We start from the raw sequence: 25,216 nt of genomic DNA on the forward strand, positions 1-25,216 counted from the left end.
AATTCATGAAACGCTGGTTTTTGTTCATTCTGCGTCCCAAAAATCGGAATAAAAAGCGATCAAAAAATGTCACGCACCCGAAAATGGTACCAATAAAAATGTCAACTCGTCCCACAAAAAATAAGACCTCACATGACTCAGTGGGTTAAAATATGGAAAAATTAAATTATTATTTTACAATAAAAAGCGTCTTTTAGCGTATGACAGCTGCCAAACATAAAAACCCGCCATAAATAGTAAATCAAACCCCCCGTTATCACCCCTTTAGTTAGGGAAAAATAATAAAATTAAAAGAAAATGTATTTATTTCCATTTTCCCATTAGGGTTGGGTTAGGGCTAGGGCTAGGATTAGGGCTAGGGCTAGGATTAGGGCTAGGGCTAGGGCTAGGGTTAGGGCAGGGTTAGGGCTAGGGCTAGCGTTAGGGCTGAGATTAGGGTTAGGGGTGTGTTGGGGTTGGGGTTGGAGTTGGGGGTTTCCACTGTTTGGGCATATCAGGTGCTCTCCAAATGCAACATGGCGTCGGATCTCAAGTCCAGCCAATTCTGCGTTGAAAAAGTCAAATGGTGCTCTTTCCCTTTCAAGCTCTGCCATGCGCCCAAACAGTGTTTTACCCCCACATATAGGGTATCAGCCTCCTCAGGACAAATTGCAAAACAAGTTTTGGGGTCCAATTTCTCCTGTTACCCTTAGGAAAATAAAAAATTGGGGGCATAATTATCATTTTTGTGGAAAAAATTTATTTTTTTATTTTTTCGCCCGGGCATTATAAACTTCTGTGAATTACTTGGGGGTTCAAAGTGCTCACCACACATCTAGATAAGTTCCTTGGGGGGGTCTAGTTTCCAAAATGGGGTCACTTGTGGGGAGTTTCAATAGTTTTAGGTACATCAGGGGCTCTCCAAACGCACATGACACCTGCAGACCATTCCATCAAAGTCTGCATTCCAAAACGTCACTACTTCCCTTCCGAGCCCTGACGTGTGCCCATACAGTAGTTTTCTCCCACATATGAGGAATCAGCATACTCAGGACAAATTGGACAACAACTTTTGGGGTCCAATTTCTCCTGTTACCCTTGGGAAAATAAAAAATTGGGGACTAATTGATCATGTTTGTGGAAAAAATACGATTTTTTTATTTTCATGCCCGAGCATTATAAACTTCTGTGAAGCCCTTGGGGGTTTAACGTTCTCACCACACATCTAGATAAGTTCCTTAGGGGGTCTAGTTTCCAAAATGGAGTCACTTGTGGGGGGTTTCCACTGTTTAGGTACATCAGGGGCTCTCCAAAAGCAACATGACACCCGCAGACCATTCCATCAAAGTCTGCATTCCAAAACGTCACTACTTCCCTTCCGAGCCCCGACGTGTGCCCATACAGTAGTTTTCTCCCACATATGAGGTATCAGCATACTCAGGACAAATTGGACAACATTTGGGGTCCAGTTTTTCCTGGTACCCTTGGGAAAATAAACAAATTGGTGACTAAAAGATAATGTTTGAGGAAAAAATGCGATTTTTTTATTTTCACGCCCAGGCATTAAAAACTTCTGTGAAGCACTGAGAATTGAGGGTGAAAAGATCATTTTTGTGGAAAAAATATGATTTTTTAATTGTACGGCTGTATGTTATAAACTTCTGTGAAGCCCTTGGGGGTTCAAAGTTCTCACCACACATCTAGATAAGTTCCTTGGGGGGTCTAGTTTCCAAAATGGTGTCATTTGTGGGGGGTTACCACTGTTTTGGCACATCAGGGGTTTTCCAATCGCGACATGGTGTCTGATCTCAATTCCAGCCAAAAACGTCAAATGGCGCTGCTTCCCTTCCGAGCTCTGCCATGCGCCCAAATAGTGGTTTACCCCCACATGTGGGGTATCAGCATACTCAGGACAAATTGTACAATAACGGTCAGGGTCCTGTTACCCTTGGGAAAATAAAAATTGGGGGTGAAAATATCATTTTTGTGGAAAAAATATGATTTTTTTAATTGTACCACTGTACGTTATAAACTTCTGTGAAGCCCTTGTGGGTTCAAAGTTCTCACCACATATATAGATAAGTTCCTTGGGGGGTCTAGTTTCCAAAATGGGGTCACTTGTGGGGGTTTTCCACTGTTTAGGTACATCAGGGGCTCTCCAAACGCGACATGGCGTCCGATCTGAATTCCAGCGAATTTTGCGTTGAAAAAGTCAAACGGCGCTCCTTCCCTTCTGAGCACTGCCATGCACCGAAACAGTGGTTTCTCCCCACATATCAGGTATCAGCGTACTCAGGACAAATTGCACAATAACTTTTGAAGTCCAATTTCTCCTGTTACCCTTGGTAAAATAAAGAAAATTGAACCTGAAGTATTTTTTTTGAGAAAAAAAGTTAAATGTTCATTTTTATTTAAATATTCAAAAAATTCCTGTGACGCACCTAAAGGGTTAATTAAACATATTAAATGTGTTTTTGAGCAATGTAAGGGGTGCAGTTTTTACAATGGTGTCACTTTTGGGTATTTTCTATCATATAGACCCCGCAAAGATACTTCAAATGTGATGTGGTCCGTAAAAATAAAATGGTGTTGCAAAAATGAGAAATCGCTGGTCAATTTTTAACCCTTATAACTTCCTAACAAAAAAAAATTTTGTTTCCAAAATTGTGCTGATGTAAAGTAAACATGTGGGAAATGTTGCTTATCAAGTTTTTTGTGTGCCATATCTCTGTGATTTAAGGGCATAAAAATTCAAAGCTGGAAAATTGCAAAATTTTCAAATTTTCGCCAAATTTCCATTTTTTTCACAAATAAACGCAAGTTATTTGAATGAAATTTTACCACTAGCATGAAGTTCAATATGTCACGAGAAAACAGTGTCAGAATCACTGGGATTCAAGGAAGTGTTTCAGAGTTATTACCTCATAAAGTGACAGTGGTCAGAATTGTAAAAATTGACCCGGTCATGAACGTGCAAACCACCCTTGGGGCTTAAGGGGTTAATAACTGCACAGCATGTAATAAAATTTATGTGAGTGGCACCTCCAGAAGTCTCAAGAAGCATATTTCAGAGCATCGTACAGATATTTGCAGTACTTCTGACACTAATCACTCCATGTTTCATGCGTCTAGGCACTTTGTCCAAATCCTTCATCATGAAATGTACATGTTGCAGATTTATATGACAGAAAAGATTTTTTCCACTCTAAAAAGGTGGAGACATCAGAAGTTGGCTCCATGACGGCGAGGCATACTACTGGATGTAACATTTGGACACCTGCAGCCCCAAGGTTTTAAACACTTGCAAAAAACTCATGTTTCATAATTGAAAATATAATTAAAAAGTGTCTTTTTCATTCATTTTCTTGCTTTATTTTCTTGCAGCACTAAGTATTTAATTAGTTGCAAAGAAATAATATTTCATTATTGAAAACATATAACTTTTTTTTTTCGTTCACTGTCATGTTTCATACCGGTGTCTTCTACATACAGTATATATAGTGGGTATGGAACGTATTCAGACCCCCTTTAAATTTTTCACTCTTTGTTTCATTGCAGCCATTTAGTAAATTGAAAAAAGTTCATTTTTTTCTCATTAATGTACACTCTGCACCCCATCTTGACTGAAAAAACGTAGAAATGTAGAAATGTTTGCAAATTTAGTAAAAAAGAAAAACTGAAATATCAAATGGTCAGAAGTATTCAGACCCTTTGCTCAGACACTCATATTTAAGTCACATGCTGTCCATTACCTTGTGATTCTCGATGAGATGGATCTACTCCTTCATTGGAGTCCAGCTGTGTTTAATTAAACTGATAGGACTTGATCTGTAAAGGTACACACCTGACTATATAAGACCTCACAGTGCATGTGAGACCAAATGAGAATCATGAGGTCAAAGGAACTGGCCAAGGAGCTCAGTGACAGAATTGTGGCAAGGCACAGATCTGGCCAAGGTTACAAAAGAATTTCTGCAGTACTCAAGGTTCCTAAGAGCACAGCGGCCTCCATAATCCTTAAATGGAAAAAGTTTGGGACCACCAAAAGTCTTCCTAGACCTGGCCGTCCAGACAAACTGAGCAATCATGGAGAAGAGCCTTGGTGAAAGAGGTAAAGAGAAACCCCAAGATCACTGTGGCTGAGCTCCACAGATGCAGTAGGGAGAAAGTCCCATAAAGTCAACTATCACTGCAGCCCTCCACCAGTTGGGCCTTTATGGCAGAGTGGCCCCACGGAAGTCTCTCCTCAGTGCCAGACATATGAAAGCCCTCAAAGAGTTTGCTAAAAAACACAAGCGCTCCCAGACTATGAAAAGTAAGATTCTCTAGTCTGATGAAACAAAGATAGAACTTTTTGGTAATAATTCTTAGTGTTATGTGTGGAGAAAACAAGGCGCTGCTCATCACCTGCCCAATACAATCCCAACAGTGAAACATGGTGGTGGCAGCATCATGCTATGGGAGTGTTTTGCAGGGACAGGATGACTGGTTGCAACTGAAGGAAATAGGAATGCAGCAAAGTTCAGAAATATTCTGAATGAAAACCCCTTTGGGAGTGCTCTGGACCTCAGACTAGGCCGAAGGTTCACCTTCCACAAAGACAATGACCCTAAGCACACAGCTAAAATAACAAAGGAGTGGCTTCAGAACAACTCTGTGACCAGTCATGACTGGCCCAGCTAGAGCCCTAGCCTAAACCCAATTGAGCATCTCTGGAGAGACCTGAAAATGGCTCTCCACCAATGTTCACCATCCAATCTGAATGAACTAGAGAGGATCTGCTTGGAAGAATGGCAGAGGATCCCCAAATACCCAAAGGTGTGAAAAACTTGTTCCATTATTCCCAAGAAGACTCATGGCTGTACTAGCTCAAAAGGGTGCTTCTACTCAATACTGAGAAAAGGAAATGAATACTTATGACCATGTGATATTTCAGTTTTTCTTTTTTAATAAATTTGCAAAAATTTCTACATTTCAGTTTTTTTCAGTCAAGATGGAGTGCAGAGTGTACATTAAGGAGAAAAAAAATGAACTTTTTCAAACTTACCAAATGGCTCCAATGAAACCGAGTGAAAAAATTAAAGGGGTCTGAATACTTTTTGTACCCACTATATTGTCATTTCTGTATTTGTGGTTTAATCCAATGAATTGATCTTTCTGTTTTTTTTCTCCACACCTGATGATTATGCTGTTTTCAATTATTCATGTGATTTTCTATAGGTGTGGATTACTAGTTAAGTATCTTTGTGATCAATTAGATTGCAGCTCTGACAAAGAAAGCCATGTGCATTTGAAATGTGTTGCTGCTATGCTGTTCATATTTTTTGCACCTTCTCCTATCCAATAAATTTTTTTCGAAAAAATTCTGGAAGTTGGATCAACCCCTCTTTTCGTCCACTGACTGGAGAACACAATGAAATTTTGAATGTCGCTGTTAGAGGTAACATAACCATTTTGTGATGGAGTTAACTGACTTATTTTATAATCCCCTATGCTTCTTCCTTACTAAGATGTTTCATGGAGTCAAAGATGTCAAATTGTAACCTGTATTTGTTCAGCTGCTGCTAATGGCTCTCAAATTCTAAGCCCTAGTTAGTTTTTTTCTCTATTAAGCTACCCTCTCCAATACCATTGATAGTTTTTATTTTAATGTACCATTACGGGCGCAGGAAGCGCATGTGGTTCATGGAACCACTGTGCCGTGGACCAAGGAGAGCCTGGAGGGGAGTGGCTAAGCGAACACTTGACTCTTTGCTAGATCCCTTGATGATGGGCTTAGACTTGGCTCCAAATGGATGCTAGGTGCTACTCCGAACAGACCTAGGACTCACAACTGACCCCCAAAGGGACAGGACATTGCAATGGCAGGTGCAGACAGGTACTTTAGGTATACTGTCAGGCACAGCTGATTCATAGACAGGGAGGTACAGGCAGACACAGCTGGTATACAGGTAGGTCGGCGCAGGTGGGAATGACTGATATACTGGCAGGTGTAGGCAGGCACTGCAAATATACTATCAGGTGGGCATGGCTAATATAATGGCAGGCAGGCATGGCTAATATGCTGGCAGGCTGGGAGGCATAGCTGATATACTAGCTGGCAGGCAGACATGGCTTATATACATGCAGAGGACACAAACAGCTTCAGGAAAAACTGGGTCACAGAAGGAAAGGTTCCAGTCCTCAGGTGCAGACAAAATGGGAGCCACTGGTGCAGAAAACCACTGAGGGGGTCTCCTTAAAAGACCAATATGAAAACACCAAAACAACTAGAAAATTCACTGACTGTGGTGAACAAACCAATATATTAAAATATAACCTTTATTACTAATAGTATAAAATTCAGTGACCACCATAGAAATGTACAGTCTATCCACTATGTATAAGTTGATATCAATACATCAGACACTAGTACAAAACCAAACTAGATGGCATTTAACTTCCTATAGGGAAAAAAATAACCATGTATAAAATAATAGGGACTAGGTATCATTATATACTAGTCCTCAATTTTCAAAAAGGGGTTAATGTTAATGAGTTGTTAATTATCGAATCCCACTGGGCTAATAACAACCACCCAAAATGAGATTTATTACCCCCACATTTGGGGAATCAGCATACTCAGGACAAATTTCATAACAACTTTTGGTGTCAAATTTCTCTTAGTACCCTTTGTAAAATAAAAAACTGGAGCAAAAATATCATTTTTGTGGAAAAATATGATATTTTATTTTAATGGCTTTATGTTATTACCTTCTGTGAAGCACTTGGGGGTTCAAATTGCTCACCACACATCTAGACAAATTCCTTGGAGATTCTAGTTTCCAAAATGCGGTCAATTTTGGGGAGTTTACACTGTTTAGGTACAGTACATTGGGGGCTCTCCAAATGCTTCATGGTGTCTGCTCTTGATTCCAGCCAATTTTATATTCAAAACCTCTAATGGTGCTCCTTCCCTTCCGAGCACTGCTGTGCGCCTAAAGCGTGGTCTTCCTCCACACATGGGGTATCGGTGTACTCAGGAGTAGAGATGAGCGACTTTGCCTTTTTTCGGGTCGAGTCGGGTTTCATGAAACCAGACTTTCACAAAAGTCGGGTCGAACGAAATCAGCCGACTATAGGGAAAAGTCGGAGGCCGACTGAAACACGAAACCCAATGCAAGTCAATGGGGAAGCAAAGTCGGCAGGGAGTGGAAGACAGTAAACACACCTACAGTGCCCATTTCAATGCCAAAAACATCAATTCTTATAACTGAAGCTTGTCAACCTTAATTTACTTCCTAATAATAGTTACGCATTGAAAACTGGGGGTTATTTGGCTAAAGTGGTGGGGGGGTTGGGCTGGCTCCAGGTTTTCGTGTGCCCTGGGCCAAAGAGTGTCAGTGCGCCCCTCTAACACATACCACAACTCATGATGCTCTGATACGCCACAGAAATATAGGTATAGTACAATGACACATACTTCACTGCTTACATGACATGACTGATCTATTTTAAATTGTACAATAGCTCAAAAACAGGACAGTATATTACTCCATACAGTGTTGTGGTCACCACATTGTGCACCATACAGAATAATGAGCCCCATATATTTCTCCATACCAAATAATTGGTCACATATAATGTTCCATACAGTATCTGATGAGCTCTACACAATGCTCCATATATAATTGGCCCCATTTGTAATGCTCCAGTGTATAATGTGCCCCTTAGATGCTGCTCCAGTGTCTGATCTGCCCCATTTACATTGCTCCAGTACATGATGGGCCTCTTGGATTCATGGATGATGCTCCAGTGTATGATGGGCTCCAACCATGCTCCATATATAATGGGCCCCATTTGTAATGCTCCAGTGTATAATGGGCCCCTTAGATGCTGCTCCTGTGTCTGATTTGCCCCATTTACATTGCTTCAGTACGTGATGGGCCTCATGGATGGTGTTCCAGTGTATGATGGGCTCCAATAATGCTCCATATATAATGGGCGCCATTTGTAATGCTCCAGTGTATAATGGGCCCCTTAGATGCTGCTCCAGTGTCTGATCTACCCCATTTACATTGCTCCAGTACATGATGGGCCTCATGGATGATGCTGCAGTGTATGACAGGCTCCAATAATGCTCCATATATAATGGGCCCCATTTGTAATGCTCCATTGTATAATGTGCCCTGTTGTGAGTTCATTTTCCCCTTCATTACTGAGGCCCGAGGAACTCCCTCTTCTGGTAAAGAAAGGTAGTGAGCCTGATTATCAAACACCTGAGGCTGATGATGATGACTGGCTGAGTGGAGTTACGGACTGGATATAAGGCTGCCGACGCCCTTCTGCCCTGTGGGTGATTTCTCTGTGGGATCCTTGGAGACCAGTCTGAATTCCTGCTCCTCTAAAGCTAAGTTTGCTGCTCGGCCTTTTGCTTTTGTGCGTTGACTTTGTTTTGCTTTGTTTTTCTGGATTTCTGCCATTCCCTGCTGGGGTGTGCTGAATTCATTTAGCTCTGTCTTCTGAAAATACCTGAGTGCTGATTTAGTTTTTGAAGCCTAGCTGCTTCAGGGCCTTTTTCATATCAGCTTGTTGGCTTATTCTTTGATAGGGTTTTGGCAGATTGCAGACAGCAGCCTTTCTGTCCTTTCCTATCTACATAGTTGCGGGCCCCGTCTTTGCTCAGTCTATCTTTCTGTCTGTGTTAGTATTTTCATCTTGCTTCACCGTCATTATATGTTGGGGGCTGCCTATTGCTTTGGGGTCTGCTCTGGTGCAGTTTAGATTTCCCCTTTCTTTCTTTAGGCCTATGTAATTCTCCGGCTGTGATCGAGGGGTCTAGGGCTTCGTAGGAACCCCCCACGGCTACTGCTAGTTGTGTTGATAGGTTCAGGGGTCTGCAATCTGATAGTTGCCAACTTCTCTGGTTTTCTGGAATTAGCTTGTATTTCTGCTTTTGCCTCCTACGGTGACTCATTCATAACAGTGCCCCTTAGATGCTGCTCCAGTGTCTGATCTGCCCCATTTACATTGCTCCAGTACATGATGGGCCCTATTTTTAATTAACCCAGGCATGTTATGTGAAAAGAGCTCCATGGAGTAATCTGAGGTGTGTGCTTCCACATCCTTCACTTTTGGTGTGGGTGAAGAACACAAGGAAAGGGGTTGCTCCTGACCAGAAGCCTGCACTTAAGACTCAGTGCTTGCATTTTTTACAACTTCAGAAGAGGAGGCGATAGAGCTGGAGGCTGTTTCAGCAATGTAAGCCACAAACAGTTCCTGATACTCCGGCTTTAAAAGCAGTCTACCTACTCCCAGAAAAGGGAGCCTTACAGGCCTTCCAGAGCTACACCATGACGCTGGCTCAACACCTCCTGCCTTATCTGCTATTGTGTTTTTGGCACTACCAGCAGATGCACCACCACCACCATCAGTACCAGGTGGCCCTCCACACCCACATCCGCGTCCTCTTCCACCTTACTTCCTCATGTTTTTGAAAATGGACCCAAAATACCAGCAGATATATGGTACTGTATCAGTAGCGTACAACTCTATACAGTCTATGGATAACAGTAAATTTCCGTATATATTTCATGAGGCATACACAGATGCTCACAGGCTCAGTATGGATTACCGAATAAAATAACAAGTTGAAAAAGAGTACAGTATCACCAGATGCAAGGTATATATAGTATAGTGTAAACGCTCTGATTCTCCGTATACATTTCAGGAGGCAGACACAAACGCTCTCAGGCCCAGTATGGATTACACAAGAATATGAAAAGCTGTAAATGGGTTATGTAACACAAGTGTACAGCTGTATACAGTGTTGGGGTAATCTTAAAGTTCCAAATATATTGCCGGAGTAACAGACAGATGTTTACAGGCTCATTATGGATTACACCAGAATCTAAATAGCTAAAAAGGTCACTGTATCAGAAGCGTTCTGCTGTAAACAGTGTTGGCCAAATTGAAAATATCGGTATATATTTCCGTAGTCACCCTCAGACACTCACTCAGTTTGGTTTTGACCATAATAAAAAATGTTGTAAAAAAGGTCCTGGATAACAAGATAGCAAGTATATATTTTTTACGGTACATTTGAAATCTCCGTATAAACAGTCCCGTAGTCACTCTCAGATGCTTACACAGTATGGATATGACCTTAATGCTAAATGTCGAACAAAGGTACTGTATAACAAGATACAAGCTGTATCGAGTATAGTGTAAAAATTTGCTTCTCTGATTCACTGTATATATAGAAGGCGTAACCCACACATGCTCACGCTCTATGGATGATGTAGGGAAGGTGGACTGACAGACAAACCAGCCTGTAGTGAGAAGCAGAGGTGTAGCGCAGTGTAGGTGTGAAACCGCTAAGATAAAGAGAAAGGGTGCAGTGTTTTAGATTGCCCATTGGAGGGCAGTGGAGAGTGTAGGAGTGGGACTGAATAACTGCCATTGGTCAGAGAAACTGTTAGGTGATGGTGGGTGCAGTTACCAGAACTGGAAGTATAAAAGGCTGAGGGAAGGTTCTGAAAGAGTCAGTCAGCGAAGGGAGCACAGTAAAGAGGAAGTTCTGCTGAGGAAATCGAGACAGTGGAAAGGCTCCAGAGAGGACTGACAGTTGAGGCGGTCACGGGGGGTGGCCCAGAGGATGGTAGCTGCAAACGAAGACTGCCTGGGGCTATCATACAGACGGTGTGCTCAGACTGGTGCTGCGCTGTGGTGGTTGGGCCTAGGCCAGCCACAATGGAAGAGCCACAGAGGACGCCACGATTATAGTTACAAAGGAAGTGAAGGTACTGGGGCCTGTGTACAGAGAAATGTGAAATGGCTTTGGTGAATTGCTGTTGTCGACAGAAGGATGGGCACTAAAAATGGACCTGTTCAATACAAACTCTGTCTCAGTCTCGTGTTTGTCTGCGGCAAGAAGAGGGTCCCCCCCACAGTTGGTTATCCTACAGATGATACCTTAATATAAATTTTTGTAGCAAGGTACTGTATCAGCACATACCAGGCGTGCCCAGTCTAGGGTTAAATTTCCATCTATACTTCCGGAGTCAGACACAGACACTCACAGGCTCACTATGTATTAAACCAGAATTAAAAAAGTAGGGAAAGGTATTTATAGCGTACACCAGTATACAGTGTTGTGGTACTTTTAAATCTTCGTATTTATTTCAATCTCAGTAAGGCCTCTTTCACACATCAGGTTTTCGCCGTCAGGCGTGATCCGGTGCTTTTGACAGAAACCGGATCCGGCGAAATGCAATGCCGGATCCGGTTTCCCCCCCATTGACTTGCATTTGCGCCGGATCGCAATTCATCCGGTTTTCGCCGGATCCGGCAATGTGTCGCGATCCGGCGTCTGGAAAAAACGGCTACTGTAACGTTTTTTGTCTCCGGCGAAAAAGCCGGACCCGCCGGATCCGGCGCGTCCGGCTTTTTCACACAATGAAAGCCTATGAGCGCCGCAATGCGCCTGATCCGGCGAAAGCCGGATCCGGTGGCCGGATCCGTTTTTTTTGGTCTGAGCATGCTCAGTAGCTCTGCCCACAAGACATATATAAAAGCAAGACAGTGGGACCCACAGCCACACCCAACATGCCACCCAAGAAAGCAACCAAGCGCAGCAGGAGAAGGCAGGAGACCACTGCAGCACCATCAGCACCACCACCACCCCAAATGGAGCAGCAAATGGAACAGCAAATGGAACATGCTGAGGAGGGGAGTCCAGCAGCAGATGAGAGACGGTAATTATCAAATCCCCCATTCCTCCAAACTAGGGCCATGGAATATCAAGATATTCATTGGCCCTTTGTTTCTCTTTATTCAACAGCCGCCCAAGAGATGCAGCAGCAGCAGCAGAAATGGCATCACTGGCAGCAGCAACAGCAGCAGCAATACCCACAGCCATGGAGTCTGGCCATCAACAGGACAGCACATCTTCTTCTGGGAGCCCTCCCTCGCATCGTCAGCGTTTGACGGTAAGTTTTTATTTCCAAAATCCATCATCTCTGTAATATATGTCTATTCATTGCCTTTTATTTCAAAACAGGAATCACAAGATGAAGAGGAGCTCCCAGAAGAAGAAGGAAGGGGTGGACAGACACCTGGAGTGGGCTCACAATTGGTAAGTTTTTTGCATCAAACGCAGAAACACAACATCACACTACACACAACACATAGAAAACAATGTTCTGCAGACCACACACAGCAAACAAATGCCTACATCCAAAGACATAACATTTTTTGTTTTCTTCTCTAGTCTTCCCAATCTGGTGCTCGGCCAAGAGGTCCTCGCAGTGCCTCCCAGGGTCGTCGGCGACAGCAACGCGGCGGTCACCAGCGTGTAAGTATAAATATTTTTGCTTTGTTTTTTTGCACTTTTTATTTCATTTCTTTTGTGGAGGCTAATTATGTTATTTTTGTCTTTTTCTTTAACAGCCTTCACAGCGTGTTCCCGACTCTGACGGTGAGGATGGAGGACTCGATGTGGACCACCTCATCGATCTCGTCAGAGAAAGGGAGCCGCTCTGGAATATGGCTGACCGCCGCCACGCTGACCTTATCGTTACCCGACGACTCTGGGAGGAAATCTGTTCGCTCCTTGTGGGCCGCTGGGAGGACCTCGATGTTCGGGCCCAGATTAAAGAGCGTAAGTATATACAGTACCGGTTGCTTGATGTAAACCAGTGTTTCCCGAACTCCAGTCCTCGTGGTCCCCACGGATCATGTGTTCAGGATTTCTATTTACTATGGAAATCCTGAAAACATGACCCCTGGGGACCATGAGGACTGGAGTTTGTGAAACACTGATGTTGTATACTAACCACTCCTTTCTCGTTTCAGGGAACAGAATTGTGAATCGGTGGCAGTCTGTGAGGGATCGTTTCAAGAAGGAGTTCAATAAAGAGATGCGGGCCCCGAGTGGATCTGGAGGACGCAGGAGCAAGTACAAGTACGCACAAGCCCTGTCGTTCCTCTGGGAAACAATGCTCACCAGAAGGTAAATATTACACACCACATGTGAAAAAAAATGTTAGATGTAACTTTTTTTTTCAGCCAGGGCCATACCATGTCAGTATTTTAATTGTTTTTTTTTCTCTTTATTCCACAGCACGGTGAGCAGCACTCGGGAGCCTGCACGATTGGATCCTTCTGAGGCGATCCCTGAGGAGACCGGCACCGAGGGACACTTCGACCGCCCGGGTACATCTGCACCTTCCCAGCCTTCCCACACTTTCGACCCATCTGTCCCATCCACCAGCACAGGAGCATCGTGGCCGCCTACATTACATGAAGCTGCTGGTGAGGAGATCGCTTTCCCTTTACCCCACCCTTCTGCCCCTGCCACCTCTAGTACACCTGCGGGTACTGGGCGGCAGCGGCAGAGGGGTCAGGAAAAGAGTTATGCGCAAGAGTTCTTGCATCTGAATGCATCTTTCCAGAACAGTCTAAAAGTCTTGTCAGAGCAAATCTCCGCAGGCTTTCAGCAGATCAACTCCAGCATTCTGGAGGTGAAGACACTTCTGCAAACCATGCATTCAGAAGCAAGATCTTCGCCAAACCACACCTTTTTCAGGTCTGTTGTGGAGCGCATGGCAACACTATCTCCTACCCAGCAGATGCATGTAATGCATTCGTGCCACGGTTCTCTACAGCAGGTTACCTCCCAACCTCCACCTCCCACCACTGTAGTTCCTCCACCTGCACCCCCTCCAGCCACTTTCCATCCTCCCCCTCCTATTACATCTGCACCCCCTCCAGCCACTTTCCATCCTCCCCCTCCTATTACATCTGCACCCCCTCCAGCCACTTTCCATCCTCCCCCTCCTATTACATACCAGCAACCTCACCAGTACCAGCAACCTCCCCAGTACCAGACATCTCCCCACTTCCAGCAACCTGCCCCGTACCAAACTCCTTCCCCGTACCAAACTCCTTCCCCGTACCAAACTCCTTCCCCATACAACTTTCCATCAACATCATCTGCTCCTACAGTCCCTGCCCAACCCTCCACTCCACCGCCCACCACCTCTTCTGCCTCCCACATGTCCACCCATTCTGTAGCTTTTTCCACACCTTCACCTCTAACTGTTCCTTCCCCACCACGATCCCAGTCCTCTCTCCACACACCCAGTGTCGAAGTGTCCCGCAGCCCCTCCAGCAGTATTTCCACCCCACACTACACAGATTTGTAATGTGTGTTTTTTAATAAAAATGCCCATTGGGTTTAAAACCATTATTAAAAAAGTTTTTTGCACTTTAAAAACATTTTACAAAAAAAAAAATTTAAATAAAAGTTAAATTATCGTTTCACAATGGTTGTCTGTCATTTCTTTCTGCGGCGAACTATGTTTAAAAAAAAAGGTTAAATACAGGGTATTTCAAAGGTAAAAAGGTATTCAAAACCAGGTATATAACTGTGGGTAAATTTTAGCTTTTTGCCACAGTTGTGTTCCTGGTTGTGTTTGAAGCAAAGTATTTCACCTGAAAAGTTGTGTTTATTGTTGGTGATTTCCTAACAATGTACACAACTTTTGTTAAAAGGTGAAATACTTTGCATAAAACACAACCAGGTACACACCTGTGGCCTAAAGCTAAAAATAGTAAGACCATGACAAGATAGCCAACTTTGGTTGGCAAAGGTATATACTGTTGGTCCAGAAGGTACACAAGTTTGGTTAGGGCACAAATCTTTCACACTCTGTCATCCTGCCAGTGTACTCTGCCTTGAGGTGACATAAAGTATAGTGCAAAATTGTCCCTCATTACTGAAACCGTCACAGAACTTCTAGTGGTAATATTTCCAATGACAACATCCATCTTCGCCAGTAACTTGCTCTTCTCTCCAACCTGCACTTTCTTCTCTACAACCTGTCAAAGAAGGGCTGTAGGAACATGCTATATATAGTTTTCCAGTAGCCAATCCCGTTCGGAAGGCCACAAGGGTCAATTTTAAAAACCGGATCCGGCGTAATCCGTCGAAAAACGGATAGAAAAACGGATGAACCGGATGAGACGGATCCGGTTTTGTCTGTCAAGAACAAGACGGATCCGGCAGAAAACCGGATCTGGCACATCTGGTTTTACAAAACATTTGCCGGATCCGGCATTCCGGCACGACGCCGGATCGCGCCTGACGCCGAAAACCTGATGTGTGAAAGTAGCCTTAGCCAGTCAAGAATCTCTGCTACTGGAAACTACATGGATACAAGTATAGATGCAAAGTCGAGTGTTAGCAGAAATTTTGGAATTACTCATTGCCGGAAAACCTCCCGGTAGATGTTGCAGAGGCGATGCAGACCCTCAATTACTGTGTCTGTGGAGAAAGTGAAAAAGGTTCTTTGTGAAGAAAGGATCGCTTTATCGCAGTAGTGTGGATCTCATCACCGTTACTCATCTCCATCAAATTGTGATCACAGGAACAGATGTACCCATGGTCCTCACTGCCTATTATGATGTGTCTGGTCATTTTGGAGAGCAAAAGACAGAAGCCACAGGCGATTCTATTGGATTGGCATGAGAGGAGACATAGAAAAATGGTGGCAGGTATGTCACACGTCTGTGACTATAACAACTATGAAAGGTGATCATAAACCCCCATTGCATCCGCTTGTAAGTTGACGTCAATTTCAAATGGTAGCCATTGATCATCTGAAGGTAGAGGCCAGCAGGACAGGCCATAGCTACATCTTAACCATCATTGATCAATACACCAAATTTCTAGTGGCCGTCCCTGTAAAGGATTTAACTGCCCAGACTACTCATCATGGGAAGGTGGGACAAAATCCTTTGAAACCCATGCATGGTTCATTTTAATGAAGGTTAGATCATCAACATTTTGGGTCGACAGACATGTTCTTTTTTCTGTCAGGATTGATCCAGCAGCACTGAAGACTCTTTCAGATAGCACACTTGCAGCTGGGCAAGCGAGCTCCTGTAAGGCATATTGTGCCAATTCAGGCCAGGCGTCCAGTTTAGAGGCCCAATAGTCAAAGGGGAATGACCTGTGAGGGAGAACATCGATATGGGAGGGAAAGTAGTTTGTAACCATAGTTGACAACTGCTGCCTCCTGTCACTTTTAATTGATGCATTGTTAGCAGTCGTGTGAGCGATACTTGAGAAAGCATTCCACAACAAGGTCATTAAACCCCAGCGCCAAATCTGCTGTGTGCACTACGAACACCTCTTCCATTGTGCCCACTACGGCTCATGGGAGAACCAGCACCACTGTTGTGTGCTGGGAAAGCATCAAACAAATGGTTTACCGGAGTTGTTTGTTTGTTTTCCAATATTTTCTCTAGGTTCTCCTGTGGAATGATGTTGTGAGGTCAAGAAACTTTTCAAAGTGCTTTATGATCCATGTAGTGCTGGACATGTGTTTATTTGACCACAACATTATATTGGGTCCTGGTGTCTCAATTTAGCGTGATTGATTAACGAGAAGAGAGAGAGCAAAAAAAAAAATCTTAGCCTTAACCTCCTATATATTCAGACATAGCTAGGGGGAGCATTTATGCAGGGGGCATTTATGCACATGTAATCGAAGTGGCAGTTATAACATGGCAGTTAGACAGGGCAGGAGACAGGTAAGACATTTATATACATCTACTCCCTGTACATTTGGAGTACATCAAATATATACCATATGCATTTGTGTAATTTATATCCTGGCCGCTGCATTCACACACATCCAGCACCCTGGCATTAACTCTGTACACTCCATCCATATCGGCCCCTCGCTCCTTTTCTCTCCTATGTATAGCACTCACGGCCTTTTCACATTATTAAATTGCACAGATCCAGTCAGTCCCACCATTCAACATAAGAGACGCTCTCACAAATCACTTAACCATCTGCTCACTCTTTCTATCCTCCTTCTCCTAGTGGCAGGAGACATTGCTCCCAACCCTGGTCCCCCATGTTATAGAAAGTCAAACCCCCCGACTGCTACATTCAGAAACCCCTCTAATCTTATTAATATTCCCTGCATGCCATCTGTCTCTCTTAATTGTGCACTTTGGAATTCTCGCTCTGTGTGTAACAAACTCTCCTTCATCCATGACTTCTTCCTTTCTAATTCTCTTAACCTCCTGGCTCTTACTGAAACCTGGATCCAGCAGTCAGACACTACCGCTGCTGCTGCTGCTCTTTCATACGGGGGGGGCTACACTTCTCTCATACCCCAAGATCAGACAATAGAGCAGGTGGAGGCGTTGGTCTGCTCCTATCACCAAAATGTACATTTCAGGTTATCCCTCAACTACCCTCACTAGTCTTCCCTTCTTTTGAGGTCCATGCCGTCAGACTCTACACCCCCTTCTCCATGTGAGTGGCGGTGGTGTATCGTCCTCCCGGCCCCTCCCATCAGTTCCTGGATCATTTTGCCACTTGGCTTCCACATTTTCTTTCCTGTGACATCCCTACCCTCATTATGGGAGATTTCAACATCCCCATTGCTCTTCCCCTCTCACCATCTGCTACTCACCTTTTATCTCTAACCTCCTCATTTGGCCTTTCGCAGCTTACTAATTCTCCAACGCATGAAGAAGGAAACTCCCTCGACTTGGTCTTCTCTCGGCTTTGTGCAGTGGATGATTTTGCAAACTCCCCTCTCCCGCTCTCTGACCACAATCTTCTTTCATTCTCTATCAAGAACTGCCAGGCTGCTCAGGTCACCCCCACTGTCCAGACTTATAGAAACATACAGGCCATTAACACCCAGAAACTTATGAAGAACTTGCAGTCTTCATTGGCCCCTATCTCCTCCCTCTCATGTCCTGATTCTGCATTGAAGCATTACAATGAAACACTTCAAAGTGCCCTGGATGAATTTGGAACCGCTATAAATAGAACACCACAACGCAGACGGTGACAACCCTGGCACACGGTGCAAACACGTTTCCTGCAGCGGTGCTCCAGGTGCGCCCAATGTCTGTGGAGAAAATCCAATCTACACGAAGATTTCATCCATTTTAAGTTTATGCTTAGAACATACAACACTGCCCTTCACCTCTCCAAACAAGCCTATTGTTTGACACTTTTCATTCTCTACTCAACCCAAAAGTACAGGCCCCAACCACGGAGCTCCGAGCTGATGATCTGGCCAATTACTTCAAAGAAAAAATTGACCAGATTTGACAGGAAATTATCCCCCAATCACCGCATACCATGCACTGTCCTCCCTTCCCCACTGCATCTAGCTCACTCTCTGATATTGAACCAGTCACAGAAGAAGACGTAAGCAGGCTCCTTACATCTTCTCGCCCAACCACTTGCACCAGTGACCCATTTCCGTCACATCTCCTCCAGTCCCTTTCCCCTGCTGTCACCCCTCACCTAACTAAAATATTTAACCTCTCTCTCTCTTCTGGTATTTTTCCCTCCTCATTTAAGCATGCCATCATACATCCACTACTTAAAAAACCATCCCTCGACTAAAACTGTGCCGCTAACTACAGACCTGTCTCTAATCTTCCCTTCATCTCTAAACTCCTGGAACGCCTGGTCCACTCCCGTCTTATCCGCTATCTCTCAGAAAACTCTCTTCTCGACCCTCTCCAATCCGGTTTCCACTCTTTACACTCCACTGAAACTGCCCTCACTAAAGTCTCTAATGATCTGCTAACAGCTAAATCAAATGGTCATTACTCCATGCTAATTCTCTTGGATCTCTCTACAGCATTTGACACTGTGGATCATCAGCTCCTCCTCACTATGCTCCATTTCATTGGCCTCAAGGACACCGTTCTCTCATGGTTCTCCTCCTATCTCTCCGACCGTTCCTTTACTGTATCTTTTGCCGGTTCCTCCTCCTCTCACCTTTCCCTTACTGTTGTGGTCCCTCAAGGATCGGTTCTAGGCCCCCTCCTCTTCTCCTTGTACACTGCCCCTTTTGGTCAAACAATCAGTAGATTTGGTTTCCAGTACCATCTCTATGCTGATGACAGCCAATTATACGCTTCTTCTCCTGACATCACTCCAGCCTTTCTAGAAAACACCGGTGATTGTCTAAACACTGTGTCTAACATCATGTCCTCACTATATCTGAAACTGAACCTGTCAAAGACTGAACTCCTGGTGTTTCCTCCCTCTACTAATGTGCCTATACCCGACATTACCATTTCTGTGTGTGGTTCTACTATTACTCCCCAGCAACAGGCCCGCTGTCTTGGGGTCATACTTGATTCCAAGCTTTCCTTTGCCCCCCACATTCGATCACTGGCTCGCTCTTGTCATCTGCACCTCAAAAACATTTCTAGAATTCGACCTTTTCTTACTTTTGACTCTGCAAAAACTCTTACTGTTTCTCTTATTCATTCTCGTCTCGACTATTGTAACTCTCTTCTACTCGGTCTCCCTCTTACCAAACTCTCCCCTCTCCAATCTGTCTTGAATGCTGCAGCCAGGATCATATTCCTCACCAATCGTTACACCGATGCCTCTACCTTGTGCCAGTCATTACACTGGCTACCCATCCACTCCAGAATTCAGTATAAACTTATTACCCTCACCCAAAAAGCCCTCCATAGCTCAGCACCACCTTACATCTCCTCCCTTGTTTCAGTATACCAGCCTACCCGCACCCTCCGTTCTGCTGATGTCCTGAGGTTAGCACCCTCAATAGTCAGAACCTCCCACTCCCATCTCCAAGACTTTACACGTGCCACGCCAATTCTTTGGAATGCACTTCCCAGGTCAATACAATTAGTCCCCAATCCCCACAGTTTTAAGCGTGCCCTGAAAACGCATTTATTCAGACTGGCCTATCGCCTCAACACATTAACCTAATCTATCCCTGTGTGGCACAGCCAAAATTTTTACCATAACCAGATTTCCCGCATCATGTTCCCACATGCTTTATGCATCCATTAGCCCTCTGTGTTTGTACTGTTACACACTTAACATTATGGCTGGTCCATACAATCAGGGCAACTGTTACCACCCACCTTTCGTGTCTACTGCTTTCCTCATAGACTGTAAGCTTGCGAGCAGGGCCCTCTTTCCTCTTGGTATTTGTTATAATCTACTGTATGTGATTATTGTTATGCTGTAATGTCTATTGTCTGTACATATCTCCTCTGAATTGTAAAGTGCTGCGGAATATGTCGGCGCTATAAAAATAAAATTTATTATTATTTATTATTATTATTGTCTAATTTGCCTTTGTAGCTTGGACCGAGGATGCTGGCCAGCCAGCAGTCATCATCCCTCATCATTTTGGTAATGCCTGGGTCCCTTTTTAGGATCCGCAAGTCATAATCGCACATGTGGGCAAATGTTCCAGGTGTCAATGATGCACTGCCCGTGGTGGGTGGAGGAGCAGTTTCTGGCAAATCCACATCCCTACAGTCAAGCACAAATACTGTCTCTGACCTTGGAATGCCAACATTTTCTCTTGCCCCCTGAGAAACATCCTCCTGCCCAAAATAATCATCCCACTCATCCTCCTCCTCTTCCTCTTCTTTCTCCACCTCGTCCAGGACAGTTCCCTGACCAAACAATGGCTGACTGTCATCAAGGCTTCCCTCCTCCTCCTCCTCCGCTGCAGATGACGGATCCTTAATGTGCGTCAAAATTTGCATGAGCAGGCGCATAAGTGGGATGCTCATGCTTATGATGGCGTCGTCTGCGCTTACCAGCCGTGTGCATTCCTCAAAACACTGAAGGACTTTACAGAGGTCTTTCAGCTTTGACCACTGCACACCCGACAATTCCATGACTTCCCTCAAACTGCCTGCTCGTGTATCCTCCCACAAATGCATTATAGCCTGCCTCTGTTCGCACAGCCTCTCAGCCTTGTGCAGGGTGGAGTTCCACCTTGTTGCAACGTCTATGATTAGGCGGTGCTTGGGGAAGTGGAGCAATCGCTGCTGCTTCTGCATACTACTGGAGTGTACGGCCGAGCGACGGATGTGCGAGCACAGTCTTCGCACCTTATGGAGCAGGAATGTTAACTCCGGATTATTATTAAGGAAGCACTGCACCAACAGGTTCAAAGTGTGAGCCAGGCAAGGTATGTGTGTGAGTTTTGCACGGGCTTTGGCTGCCACAAAATTCTGGCCGTTATCACTGACTACCTTGCCTGGCTCAAGATGTAGACTGCCCAGCCATGACTCAGTTTGTCACTGCAAGTAGTCGGCCAGTACCTCCGCGATGTGCCTGTTGTCACCCAAAGACATCATCTTTAACACAGCCTGCTGACACTTACCACTAGCTGTTCGATAGTGGGATACCTCGTGTGCAACACTGCCAGCTGCGGATGTAGTGCTCGTACGACTGCACTCTGTGGACGAGCTTTTGCTAATAGACGAGGAGGAGGAGGAGCAAAAGCCTACAGCCAACTGTTTCTTATACCGTGGGCTAGGCAGCACTGTTCCACCGCCGCTGTCCCCAGTGGAGCCTGCATCCACCACATTAACCCAGTGCGCAGTGATGGACACGTAACGCCCTGGCCATGCCTACTGGTCCATGCATCAGTTGTGAGGTGCACCTTTCCACTGACTGTTTTAGTGCATGGACAATGCAGTTGTAGTGAAACCTCCACCAGGGGGAGCTGGTGAGGGAAGAGAGTTTACACAGTAACATTAGCAAAGACTGAGCAATCACACAGGTGTGACAGGTAATGAGAGAGAATGGTCAGGCGAACCGAGTCAGAAACTAGCAGGAGCAGACTACCAGAAGGAGCAGCAATACACGTAGTCAAAATACCAAGCCGAGGGTAAGAAAGCCAAAACATGAGCACAGGGTCCAGAAATGTGAGGCGAAATACGTGGTCCGGGTACAAGCCGGGAAGTCAAACGCCATAGAGGAAACGTAGGAGCAGGGACGAATACCAAGAGACGGGGTCAGAGATCAGTCTGGGTCATACACGTGGATACTTGTCAGAGGCAGGAGGATCACCAAGGTACAAGGGTCAGAGGCTCTAAACTGGAATCTTGAGCTATCACTAACACTGGTCAGCAGGCTGTGAGAGACTGAAATAGCCCAGCTAGCTCCAGAACGAGGCTGAGGAGCTTAACCCCCGTATGACCAGTCCAGAATAAAGACAGCAGAAGATAAACTCCGGACTGGACCATGACAGCGGTCTTTCACATGCCGATGGAGGGCAGGGATGGATTTTCGAGAAAAAAAATGCCGACTGGGTAGATCATAGCATGGGACAGCGTAGGCCATGAGGTCGCGGAAAGCTTCGCTTTCAACCAAACGGTAGGGCATCATCTCTAATGAGATTAGTTTGGCAATTTAGGCGTTCAAACACAGTGTATGCGGATGAGAACTTTCTTGTCCTACTCAGAGTGTCTGGTAGGGTGAGCTGGACTGGAGAGCTGCATATGGGGGAAGTAGCGGTGGACCGGATGGAGTCAGAGGGGGTTGGTCATGTAATTGGTGGTGATGGCCTAGATTCAGTGTTGTGTTGCAAAACCATTGTGATTCCCTGAGTGCTTTGGCCTTGTGACGACACCTCCACATTTAGTGCTGGTGGTGTGCTTAATGGTGGCGGTGGTCTAACAGTGGGGGTAGCGATGGAGCGTTGTTGGCTACTTCAGTCGGAGCAGGTGCACATTTGCTACCTGAGGATTTGTAGTCCATCCAGGCTTGCAAGTGCTTGTTGATTAAATGCCTAAGCATGCTACTGGTATTTAAATTTCTGAGTTCTTTACCGTGGCACTTCTTACAGGTAACCTATGCCTCATCAGTAGGATTTTGGACAAAGAAGTGCCACACTGCACTCTTCCTACTATGGTAAACATTTTCTGGCCTTGCATGCTGTTCTAAGTTGATCGACTGGTCAAGCTGTCCTGCAACTCTTTTAGTTTTTGTTCCACGTTTTAGGACAGCTATGGGCCTGCTAGATAACCGCTGCTGTGATGTCAATGCCTGCTGCGGATCCTTCTCCTTATCTGAACTATTGCCAGCGCCACCCTCCTACCCCAATGGATGCCAATCCGGGTCCAGAACTGGGTCATCCATCACCTCCTCTTCAAAGTCATCTGCACCTTCCTCTTTACCTTCCTCTGTGTCACCGTGTAAGGTGGTATAGTATGCGGGAAGGGGCACCTGAGTTTCATCAGGGTCAGATTCTGGCTCAGTAGACTGCGAGGGCAATGTAGTGCTCTGGGTCAATGTAACAGCAGAATCATCTAGCAGTGGCTGTGCATCAGTGCACTCCATGTCAGATTCATCTTGGACTGGGGAATTCAGCATTTGACTGGATAACCCAGGCATGGTATGTGAAAAGAGCTCCATAGAGTAATCTGAAGTGTGGGCTGCCGCATCTTTAACTTTTGGTGGGGGTGAAGGACACAAGGAAAGGGGTTTTTATTACCAGAACCATGCACTGATGACTTCATGCTTGCAGGTTTCGACCGTTCAGAAGAGGAGGCAATAGAGCTGGTGGCTGTTTCGGCAATGTACTACAAAACCTGTTCCTGATGCTCCGGCTTTAAAAGTGGTTTTCCTACTCCAAGAAAAGGCAAACTTACAGGCCTTCTTGGGCCATAGGATGACGCTGGCTCAACACCTCCTGCCTTAGCTGCTATTGTGCTTTTGCCTGAACCAGCCGATGCACCACCACCATCAGTACCAGCTGCGCCCCCTTGCCCATGTCTGCGGCCTATTCCACCATACTTCCTAATGTTTGGGAAAATGTACCAAAAATACCAGCAGAGAGATGGTACTGTATGAGGAACATCCAGCTGTGTAAGGTGTATTAAACAAATTAAATCAACGTATATATTATGTTAGTCACAGACGCTCTCACAGTATGTATTGGACAGTAATCCAACAAGCAGATATACGGAACTGTATCTGAAGTGTACAGCTGTATACGATTTTTGTGCAACTAACAATCTCCATATATGTATTTACGGAAATGGTGGCAGTTTAGGGGCCTTATTCCTCCTGTACCTCATACTACTGCTTTTTACACAGCCTCCTCCTGCACCTCATGCTCCTACTTTATGCACAGCATTTGTCTGCAGCACAGCTTTTCTCCTTTATAGTTGCCTCACACTCCTCTTCCATATACAATTGGAAACACTTGATCCTGAGAGAAATTGCGCTAATTGCAATAAAATGTAGTGTATACACAGCCTACTTCTTCTGCAACACCACACAGCAACTTCCTGTTATCCGCACAGTGATGTAATCCATGAGGTTCCTTCCTTTCCCGTGATGTCATGCCTCACAGGAGCAACTCCATTCTAGACACGATGGAGCTAGATGTGGCCTGTGCCTGTCGCACACTGATACTCTGAAGGCAGCGGCCCTGATTGTAGCTCGCAGAGGCTGGGATGCTGCAGCCGGTGAGTTTTTCAGGGTGGCTTTCGAGGTGAATGTGTCTCGGCCAGTGTGCGCTAACAACATAGGCCATGTGGACGGGGCTTTGCGTGTGGAGTGAGTGTGGCTATGCAGAGTGGATGGGGCTATGTGGAGTGGGTATGGCTTGATACATACACACACATACATAAACTCAGCTTTATATATATAGATTGGGATTTTGATTGTTTCCTTTTATCTCTCTGTGATCTGCTGTTTCCTGCTTGTCAGCATCTGTGGTTCCATGTGTTAGGGGTCGGGTTTCTTCCCCTGCACAGGAAGAATCCCGAGCCTTGCCTTCTGCGGTCTCCCATTCAGTCTCAACCGCAGAGGAGGTTTCTCAGCAGAGACATCAATCCTGTCGTTTTGCTCAGGCTAGTGCTGTCAGTTTGATTGCTGCTTTCACCTCTGGTCCAGCTATAGCAATCTGCACTAGCCAGCAGCAAGCAGCATCTGAGACTAATTCCTTTTGCAGCCTACTGAGCATGCCCATTGGACAACCTCTCGTTGGAGGTCGGGAGTCACATGCTCAGGTCTTATTGCTGCTCCAATTGGACCACTAGGAAGGTCCCGGAAGGCTGCAACTATACAGTAAAAGGTTTGCATGGCCGCTAGGCCATGCGCTAGTGTAGATCATGAGGTGTGTGTCTTGTATGCTTGTATGATTATCTCTGGTGAATGACTCCTTATGAAACCCCTACCCTTGGTATGCATGTGTTGTTCAGCCCTGCCAGATAGCGCTGAGTCAGTTCTAGCGACAGCGTCAAGTAGTGACATTGCCTATGCGCCACTGTGCTCTCTGTCTGCACAAGACACTACAGTACTGCTTCTACAGCAGCGTCCCTCAGAGCGGCGCCATGCGCAATAGTGCGCTTTCCTTGCCCTAGCTTAGGGTGGTTAGTGGTGTCGGCCAGAGCGGCACTGCAC

The sequence above is a fragment of the Dendrobates tinctorius genome, unplaced genomic scaffold (genome assembly GCF_039654945.1).
Source record: "Dendrobates tinctorius isolate UK_male_01 unplaced genomic scaffold, ASM3965494v1 ptg000031l, whole genome shotgun sequence".
NCBI lineage: Eukaryota > Metazoa > Chordata > Amphibia > Anura > Dendrobatidae > Dendrobates > Dendrobates tinctorius.